This window comes from Cavia porcellus, unplaced genomic scaffold (genome assembly GCF_034190915.1).
Source record: "Cavia porcellus strain 051 isolate PalLab524CR breed Dunkin Hartley unplaced genomic scaffold, mCavPor4.1 scaffold_29, whole genome shotgun sequence".
NCBI classification, from domain to species: Eukaryota; Metazoa; Chordata; class Mammalia; order Rodentia; family Caviidae; genus Cavia; species Cavia porcellus.
In genome coordinates this window covers 15081599-15092450 of record NW_026947512.1, presented here as the reverse complement: position 1 = coordinate 15092450, position 10852 = coordinate 15081599, and the positions used below count along the sequence as shown (strand labels likewise).

Genomic DNA, 10852 nt, shown 5'->3' with positions numbered 1-10852 from the left:
GTATTGCCTAGAAGCCTGAGTGGTATTTTTAAGCTTCTTTGTTTTCTTATTTTATTTTTTTGCTACCAGGGATAGAACTCATGACCTAGCACTTGCCAGGCAGGCGCTCATGCCACTGAGCTAAATCCCCAGTCCCCTGAGTTGTATTTTTAAAGTGGAATTCTAATCATGTCATTGTTTTGCTAGAAATCAAACAGTGGCTTCCTGCCACACTTCAATGTCGAGACTCTTCCAAGGCCTACAAAATGCTGCACCAGGCAGGGAGAATCCTTGATTCATGGTGACTTCTTAGCTGTGGAGGGAGTAGAGGTGTCAGGATGCTTTATGAAATATCCAGCAAATTCAGGTGATTCTCAGGAACTCTGCTGCTTTAGTTCAAATGCGAGGAACAGGCTTCTGGATAAATCACCTGCTAGAGGATAAGGAAAGAAATCAAGGTTGGACTGGGGACTGAGCGAGAGGGGAATAGGCAAAAGAAAAAGGAGAATGAAAGAGAAGTGAGTATATTATAAATGTTCACAAAAGAAATTTCAAAAGACAAACATACCCTTACTTATAAGAAAAAATGGGTTAGATTGCTTCTAGGCTGCTCCTTGTCAGGTGGTAAGCATGTAAAGGAACGTGGCCAGAACAGTCTGTTAATGTGAGTGGACTAGGTATCAGATTGCTCCAGTGTCTTGAGTCTCTGGTAGTAAAGAGGGAGCGTAGGGATCCCACAATGGCTCATGCACACCTGTAAGCTGGCTTACAGTGGTTGCCTGTGGAACCATGGAATCAGAGGTGAAAGACTGCAGAATGGCTGCCTGCACACTGGAGAGAGAGCTGGAGGACTGTGTTTGAAGTCAAAGGCTTGGAGTCACTGCAGGGTCCACTCTGTTTGTATGGGAAAGCCAAAGGCTTTGCATTGAAAAGTTTTAAGAGTCTGTGCTGGAAACCCCAAGGAGCTCGAAGGCTCCTAAGGCAGTGGTGAAGACGAAGGCTCCTCTGAAGAAGCAAAAGGGCACACTTTTTGCTTCTTTCCCTTTTTATTCTATCCAGGCTGCAAGCCCATTGGTTGGTGCCAGTCACATGCTCAGTACTATGCTCCATTAATCCACTGCTTGTCTCTTAATCCGTTTAAGTTGACATCACAATTAACTATCAACACCTGCAAGATGATGAGAATTGTTTCGTTTTCTCTTTTCTTTTTCTTCAGTACTGAGTGAACCCAGACCTTTCCCACTGGGGTACATTCCAGCCTTGGTTTTATTTTTTTATTTTAAAACAGGATCTTACTAAGTTGCTAAGTTGTCCTGACTCAAAACTTGTGGTCCTCCTGCATCAGCCTCCCAGAGTGTTGAAATCACAGGCATCTGCCAACACATGTAGCAGAAAGAATCTCTAGAGGGCACCATAGGTGCTTTGTTAAGTAGCTCTAGTGAGTTTTTCATGGGGTCACCTAGCATTCCTGGGAGGCAGAAAGTGAGGGATACTGTAGCTTCTTTTGCAAGGAGCAGCTGAACAGAAGTTACTGTCTTGGCCTTTAGGCACTGAAGTCCATAGACTGGAGATGAATCAGAAAACAGATCTAAACAATTTACGCTTCAGTATTTATTGCCGAGGCATTGCTGATGGTGTTTATGGGAGAAAAAAAAGATGCCCCCTAGTTACAAGGCTAGTATTGGGGCCAGGGCCTGAGAAGACCTATTTATTTTATTAAAATTGTCCAATGGAAACTTCCTCTTCCGGTTGGGCAGAAAAGTATGTACTGAGCCTCCAAGTCTAGCTCTCTCCTGCCATAAAGAGAAACGGGTTCCTCCTGCAGAGGCCTTGAGGGTCATAATCCCACTATTTCAGGCTGAGTGGGTGGACAGAGGCTGTGCTCTTAATTAGCTCTGACCTGCTGGGAGGGCAAATGGGTCACCTCGGATGGAGATGCAATGGCAGCTGTCAGAAGGAACCCAAAGGCATTTTGATGTCAAGTTTTCCTGAGCCTGAGTTCTCAGGAGATTTCCAAACACCACAAGAAAGGGCTGGGAGATACAGCAGTGATTCCTCTTTAAAAGTTTGCTTTCAAAGAATAAATAGCATTTTACCTAGTTTTAACATTATAATTTAAAATGAGATTTAAAAACACTATAACGTTACGGTTAACGTTCTAGAGTGCTATAATTTCACAGTATTTTTAGTATTATGATTATATTCCTTATCATTTATATACACACTCAGACACAAACCTATGGACATACATTAGCAGACACATTTTTGTGGGGGTCTATTATTTTACATGATTATTATCTTCAAAATAGCAATCTTGGTTGAATCTAATAAAGTTTTGCTTTCTTGCAAGCAGTGTTTTTATATGCATGCCTGTTTATAATATCTGTGCCCATGTTTAAAGAACAAATCAGCTAGCTGCACCTGATCAGAAACACGTTAGTCCTGCTGAGGCATGGCATCCGTCTGTTGGCAGGTTTCCAAACTGCAGGACCAGCTCCTGGAGTTGCTCAGAGCCACGTAAGTCACGTTTCCTACTCTGCACTGTGTTCACCCAGGCACTTGCCCATGTCTGTGGCCTTTAGATGGCTCAGTTGTTTTGACCATGAGCCCCTTTCCTTCTGCAACACTTTAGTTTCCCACAGTAGTCATTTCACCTTTCTGGACTTCAGTTCAAACTCTGTGAAGTGATGAGATTGGATTGTTTGAGCTTCTGGGCCCTTAGAATTGTACTGCTCAAGCTGCAGGGAGGGAGCCTTGCTCATTATCCACTCAGTTTGCAGGAAACACTTCTAGCTTGAAAAAGTGACCTGAAGCCTTCACTTTCGACACACATGCTAAACTTGAGGCAGTGCAGACACTGAAGATGGTCTGATTCTTTGCATGCTTTCAGCCTCTCTGTTGTTGAAGCACAACAAATGAAGAATGAGCAGATGTGCAGCACAGTCCTCATTTCTAGAGTGCTGCCCCAACCCCTAGATGTTCTGATTCAGGAAGTCCCAGCTTAAGTCTGATCATTTGCATTTCTAATAAGTTCCTGTTGCTGCGCCTTGCTGCTAACTTTTGGGAATTGTTTATCTGGACTACCAGGAGATAGCTCATTTCTGGCAAGAGCATTGACAAAAAGCAATGGAATGTTTGGAGTACTACATGGCTCCTTTGTCTGGAGCATATATTACACAATGTATAGATAATGAGAAAACGAGTCACATTACAAAAGGCCATTAAAATAAGACTAAAGAGGTTGGACTTGATCCTGAAAAGGTGGTGGGAGAAGATGAGGTTGGATTTCAGGCAAGGGAGGGACATGACCAGAGGTAATTTACAAAGAACATTTTGTGTGCTGGGTGGAAGACATCCTGGCTGGGTTCCACAGTGAAAGCAATGGTGCCAACCATTAGAAGCAATGTCTGGAGTTGAGTAAGACAGGTGACGTGGAATCATTGTAGTGGCACCTACAGAAGGAATGTAAATATTATGTACTGCAAACATGTACCAAATTAAAAAAAAAAAAAAAGAAAACCAAGAAGACCCCAAAACAGGAAGGAGCCAAACAGATTGGCAGGAGGAAGAGAGAGGGAAGGGAAAGGGGTGACTAAAAAGATTTAAGATGTGCTATGTGCATGCACCAACTCCACACAAGGAATGTAAACATTATGTATTACACATATGTACTAGTTTTACAAAAAAAAAAAAAAAAAAGAAAGAAAAAAAAAAAAAAGAAAAAGGTTGAGAAGAGATGTGTAGCTCAGTGCTTAGCATGTGTAGTGCCCGAGGCTTAGTACTCAACTCCAAAAAGCAAACACAAATTACAGACAAAAACAAAAGAATCAGAGAGTTTGAAAAAAGCTGTTTGGAGATTTAGTGGCTAATTAGACATGGAAGTTTAAAAAGTATCTTGTAGCAAATGTCAAGAAATTAATCAGGGCCGGGGATGTAGCTCAGTGGCTTAAGCACAAGGTCCTCAGTTAGATTCTCGGTACCCCCTACCCCTAATCATCAGCCTGTTTAGTTTCTTTCTCTTTCCACCTTTAATATGTCCAGATATATACATGTATTTACTTTGTGAAATTTTTATTTTCTTTTTTTACATATAATCTCTTCCAAGGTCGTTCAATAGATTTAGTGGATTGAATTGAAGAAGGGGTTAGTGAAGTTGCCATAAAGAAAAATATTATTTCTCAAACTTCTTGGGGCAATTGTGTCTGTAATAAAGCTGTCACTGAGGTCTGTCTTCATGATACAGTTGGAGCTGGTTTCCAATAGGTCCTCCAGGTTTGGAGAGTGAAAGCCTGGGAAGATACAATATCTGTGTCCAGAAGTTGTAATCACTATGGCTTCTTTTTCTTTTGCTCTCTTCCTCCCCAAGTCTTTAAATCTGTGCACATATATGCACATACATTCATGTTCGTGCTGTGAGACTTTCCAAGTCTGTCCCTTCCTGTCCACCCCTACATCTGCATCTCTTTTCTCTCACAGCATCCGCCATGTTGCACTGTCATTTTCTTTATGCGTCCCTCTCTCCCCTTCTAGTCTTCTCCCCTTCTAGGCCCTACACAGAAGGAACTGTTAGGAAAGTGTAGCAAAGGAAGCAAGTTCTTCAGCTTCCAGGTTTAGTCCCACAGACTGTCTTGGCGGATGAAGTTTTAAATTCATGTAAAGAAAACTAGTTATTTCAGGATGTCTGCAAATGTCGTGGTAAATCTGCTCTTTCCTGAACTAGTTGGAGTTCTCAGAGGAGAATAAGAAAAACTTTCTTGGAGAATCTCAGGACAGAGTAAAAACCCACCTTGCCATCTTTCCTGTTTGAGTTGTAATTAAGCAGGGATGTCTGGGAGCTTTATCATGTGTCACTTGCTCTTGAAAGACTACAGTTTTCGGATACAAACTATGCAAACAGGGCGTGGTGGATGGGTCCTGGCTGCCTGGCCACATCCTCCTTGTCTCTCTTAGATCACCTCCTTCTGATACTCAATACCAGAGAGAGTGTTTCTCAACATGTTTTACAGTTCCCATTTCTAAAAGTCAAATATTTTCACTCAAAATAAATCACTTAGTAAAGCTTTTTAAAGTGTGCCTCCTGTGTGCGTCTTTCTGCCAGGAAAGTTTGGTGGAATCTCAGTTTCTGAAAATTAAGGGTATAAAGAATGCTTCTTAGAGGATTTTTTGCCCCTCTGTACATTGTGGAAACTCCTAAGGATTTTCGAGCATTGTACATATGTGCACATGTGTGTGTAGTGTGAAGCTCTTGGCACATGTGGTTGCATGCACAAAATGCTCAGCTGGGCAGAATTAAACAGTGATGAGTGCTGTTATAATTATAATTAATATGAGCAAGGGAGGCTATGAGTTGAGACCTTAAATTTTAACTTTTCCCTAAGTTATGCAACCTGGCCATAAATTGATTTAAAATATTCTGATATAAGATTAAAAATTCCATGGTTCAAAATCAGTTTCTAATTCTTGAAAGTTTTAGAAACATGGCCGCCCTTTCTAGGTGTCCTTGTGAGAGTGACATCATCTTTAAACCCTGTGTGGCAATCCCTGACACACAGCCGTGATGCCCAGGGAAGACAGGGTGACCTGGAAATCAACTACTTCCTTCCGATTGCCTCCAGAATGCTTCAGGAGCAGATGCTGTGGGCTCCAGGCAGAGGCGGTAGATTCGTGTGTCCCTCCTGCTGATGGGTGAGAACACCGTGACATGCAGGGCCATCCGAGGACATCTGGAGAGCAGCCTAGCTCTGGAGAAACTGTTGCATCATATGGGGGGAACATGGGCTTTATGTTCATCAAGGAGGCCCTCCCTGAGATTAGGGATGTGCTGAGGCCATTAAGGTGCCAGCTGCTGTCTGTGTTGGTGCCATTGCACCATGTGAAGTCACTGTGCTGGCCCAGAACGCTGGTCTGAGACCTGAGAAGACCTCCTTTCAGACTCTGGGCATCACTATGAAAATCTCCAGGGGCACCATTGAAATCCTGAGTGATACACACCCGATCTAACTGGAGACAGAGTAGGAGCCAGCAAGGCCACCTTCCTGGACATGTTGAACATCTCCCCTTTCTCCTTTGGGCTGATCATCCAGCATGTGTTTGACAGCGGTGGCATCTACACCCTGAAGTGCTGGCATTGCAGAGGAAACTGCATTCTCGCTTTCTGGAGGGCGTCTTCGATGTGCCATTGTTTGTCTGCAGATCAGTTACCCAAAGATTGCATCAAGGCCTCAATGGGTACAAATGGGTCCTGGCTTTGTCTTGGAGACTGATTCCACCTTCCCACCTGCTGAAAGAAAAGTCAAGGCCTTCTTGGCTGACCCATCTGCATTTGTGGCTGCTGTTCCTATCACTGCAGCCACCACTTCTGCTCCTGCTACTGCAGCCACCCCAGCCAAGGTTGAAACCAAGGAAGAGTCGGAGGAGTCACATGAGGATATGGGATTTGGTCTCTGGCCGATCACCAAAAGCAAACTACTTAGCCTGCCTGATGGGCAAAGCAAGGAATAAAGGCATAATTCTCTTTAAAAAAATGGCTAAAATCTTGAAGCTTCTATTTAGTTGTCCTTATAGGGACAACAAATACAATTCACTTATTAGCAAATGTTTCTCCATATTTTGTTTTATTTGTTTTGCACAGGATTTGCCTGTACAGTTAAATAATTTTCTCCAAAAACCATAGACAAGTGTTTGCTGAACATTTTTCTTGTCCTGCTCTCCATGGGAAATGCTGTATAATAGTATTTCCTAAAATAGGCAAAACAGAGCTTTGGCGGAAAATGAAGATAGTTTTTCTTTTTAATATTGGCAAGACGTGTTTGCTCCTTGAATTTTATAGATTGATGGTCAGGTAGATTGTGTATAGGTTCTAAAACTGTGTTTATCTTTGATCTATGGAAAAATTTCTTCCTGTAAGTTTTCTGCTCAACCATATAGTCAAGTTTTAACCTGTGTCAGCTCTAAATTCAACTATGCCCGTATTAGTTCTTTAGTAATGTAACTTGGGTCTGATAATAATTCTAGAACCTCCCACCTGAGTTTGTTTAGCCCTACAATCTTTGTTTACTGTCAGATTAAACTGTACTCAGTACAAATTGGACTTTGCTCATGGCTTGGTGGCAGTTAATATGTATCTTCATAAGCAGTCTTTCTTGTTCATAACTGATGTGTCTATGGATTAGAAGTATAAAATCAAGAAATAAACACTGTATCACACATGTAATGGATGCGCAGAAATCTTTAGTTATGGTCACACTATACAATCTTAAAAAGACAGACTATTCAGGAAGCTTCTATAGATTAAATTTACTTCCTGGCTAACTCTGTGTGCTGAGAAACATGAAACCCTTGTATTGTGAGGTTGCATATTATATAGTCAAGTCTTCCTGTATTCATTTTACATTTTATTCATTTCTCCATGAAAGCACAAGGTAACTGATTGCTGTGGCTTGAATCTACTCTGTTCCCCCACGGGTTCACATAGTGGATACTTGGTCCTCAGTGTGGTGATGTTAGAAGCTGGTGTGGTTCTAGGAGATGTGGACCCTTGGAGAAGATCCGTTGCTCATTGGGAGTGTTACCCTTGAAAGTAATTAACATAGTGCTTATGGAACCTTGAATTAGTTCTCATAAGAGTGTGTTGTTGTAAGCACAAGTCCAGCTTTTGAGTCACTCTGTGCCTTCCTGTCTTGAGATCTGACCTCTTCTGCACACGATCCCCCACATGTCATCTGCTATGCTGACTTCACTAGAGCCAAGCTGATGCCGGTCAGTGAGTTTGAACCCCCGGGTCTGTGAACCAAATGAACATCTCTTCTTTATGAATTTACCCAAAGTTGTGAAAATTGGACTAGGACACTGATTCTAAGTGTTCCTATGTATGCGTTCACGGACTGGCCAGTTTTATGTTTTAAAATGTGAGCAGTATAGAATATTTCTATGTGTATATGTTAGGAGCATTAGTATTTTGGGATGTTCTGTCTTCTGCTCTTTCCCAGCAGCCCTTCAGTGGGTAGGCACATCAAAGTGTTGGGCTTCGTGCTAAAGAAAGCTTGAGAGTCCTAGAGGCTCCTTCTACTGGATCACTGCCCCCATGCACCAGTTTTGCCCACAGATAGGCATGAAGTTCAAAAGTGTGTAATTAGACTCTCTTCTGTAGACTCAGAATCCTGAACAGGGTACTATCAGGGATGCTTTGTGGCAGAAAACAGGAGATAAGCCAATGTACTGTGTGTCCAAGAAATAAATAGAGGCTTCCCTATAACTCAGGATCTGGATGAGATGGTCCAGTGGTAGGGGAGGAGGTCGGCAGTTCAGTAATATAGAGAGTTCGTTTAATTTATGAATTACATTTCACTTTCTACTATCCTCGAACAGTTGGCATTCAGTTTTCTAGTTTGTTATCTCATGGGTCCCTCACCATAGACTTTAGAAACATGTAGACACAAAAAAAATCTAAAACTAGAAAATGAGGAATAGCCAGAAAAAGTCAGAGAACAAACTCTCTGAAAACAAGCATTTCCCAAAGCGTCTCCAGGGAACTTCACTTCATGTCTCAGGCCCCTATTCTGGGTGCAGGGAAACAGGGAAAACAGATGCCTGGCATTTTAAGCCACTATTCTGGGAGCAAACTGAGTCCAAAAGGAAGCTTGAGGGAGAGGAATGAATATTGAGAGAGAGAAAGAAAAAAAAAAAAAAAAAAAAAAACCTTCTACCATCATCAGACTGAGAAAAAAAAAAAGAACAATAAACATTGTTGAAGTTTATTCATTCATGCTCTTGGTCACATCAGCGTGAACCCTGTACTGATATTGCCATGGAAACAAGGCAGGAACAGCGCTGCCTAGTTCCTGTCTGTTCTAAGCTTTGGAGTCTATAAATTCTCAAATTTTAAAAGGCTTTTTGCTTACGTTAGTAGTTTGCTCTTTGTAACCAAAGGCACCCTAACTCTTTCCAGGAACACCAAGTGGGAAATCAGATTAAATGGATTCTGACATCAGCTCTGCCATTTAGTGTCTGTGTGACCTGAAAGTAGCCGTGTCACCTCTCTGAACTTCAGTTTTGTCACTGATGGAGTCAAATTGTTTAGCTGTGTGAATCCTGTTGTCACTATCAGTTCTGTGACTCTTGTGAGATCTATTTTATTACAAGCCTTTTATCTCATGAATATCCACAAAATCATTGAATATTTTTGCTTTTTTTCTGCTACACTAAAAATCAGTTTATTAATCTTGTGATAAATAGGTTAGAAATTAGGTTTAAAATCTCACTTCAAATTTGAGAGGCTAATTTTATAAGCCCAAGAGTCTTCTAAAGGCCAAATTGTACATCAAAAATAAGAGTTTAGTATCCTGGAAATAGAATTGGTGATTGTAGAGTAGCATAGAATTGGAAGTTGGTGTCTCATGAAGCTTTTCTTGTACTAAATCAGCTGATATCAGTCACATTCCTACCATGTGTCAGGCACAGTGCCAGGTACTGAGGAACAATTGGATGTAATATGTATCTCCTTGATTAAGTTCAGCAATAGGCAACACAGACTCCAAGCAACAAAGTAAGGCAGAGAGAATTGTTTCTTTCTCATGGAAATCCCAAAACTAAGCAATTCAGGGTGGTACACAGAGACCAGGAAACTCACTCTTGTTACTCTGCCTTGTGTGAGTCTTTGCTCCCAAGGCCACCTCATGGTCATGATGGTTACTCCAGTTTCATCTCTCAGGCATGATTGTAGCTTGCAAAGACAAAAGTATAAAGAAGAAAAAGAGAAGACGTATGCACTGGTTGTTTATTTTAACATGGTTTTTGGAAGCTGCTTCACAAACTCCTAAGATAGTCACACTCCTACATCTAACTGCAAGGAGAACTGGGAAATATTTTTTATAGTTTTGTGCCTCGCAAATTATTATGGGTGCAATTATTTTGGAAGGAGATGGATATTTATGAATAACCAGTAAGCTTGGCTCTACCTGATGACTCACTTTTCTCAAGATGCATGTGTTATTTACTTAGAGTTAAAATGCAATGTAGGAATGACAGTGTGTACACATATGTGTAATTTACAATGAAAACTCAGTGGTAGGGCTGGTAGAAGTTGGAAAAGCTTTCTAGGATGAAACAAAGCATAAACTGAGACTTGAGAGATAAGTTAAACTTAAGCAGGACTCATCACAGGTTTTCAGGGTAGTAGCTAAAAGTTCAGTGGTAAAGGAACACACACATCCTGATTATGGATGCTAGGAAATGACATTGAAGTAAAAAGCAGACATTTTATGTCAGGCACTCTTTTTCATATCACCATATGAATTTTGTAAATAGACCATAAGATTTTATTCCATATAAATTATTTTTAGTATATGTGCTGCCAAAGCAAGTACTTTATATAAATTATTGACTTACAAAAATTTTTTTAAAATTTTATTTTAAAGAGAGTAAAATTAAACATAACAACAGAACAAAAACAGATCAGAAGAAAACAATGTAAGAGACACAGATTTCAAAGTAAGACAACAGGAGATCTTCACTGTCTATCATATTGTCTCTTGTTTTCTTCTAAATAGTTTTGACCTACAAAATTAACTGTAGTTCTGTGTATTGACAATGGACTGTTCAACAATGAAAATAGCATAAAAATAAAAACCACTTAGAAATATATGTTTCAAAAGAAGAGCAAAAAGTATATGCTGAAAATGATAAAATGTGTATGAAAAATTAAAGAAGGGATATTATATATTCATGGATTGAAAGACTCCATATAGTTAAGATGGTTAATTATGCAGTTGATCTATAGATTTACTATGATTTCTAAATTCATATTCTAGAAACTGACAAACTGAGCCTAAAATATATATGGGAATGTAAAAGATCCAGAATATCCAAGCAATAT

At 40.5% G+C, this 10852-nt stretch overlaps 1 protein-coding gene and 1 pseudogene across 7 annotated transcripts in view; both read left to right on the top strand.

Annotated features, from left to right (window-relative positions):
• Rgs7 (regulator of G protein signaling 7) overlaps positions 1-10852 on the top strand; it is a 440139-nt gene that overhangs the window by 98838 nt on the left and 330449 nt on the right. The window lies entirely within an intron of this gene.
• Positions 52-6604, top strand: LOC134473954 (large ribosomal subunit protein uL10-like; annotated as a pseudogene).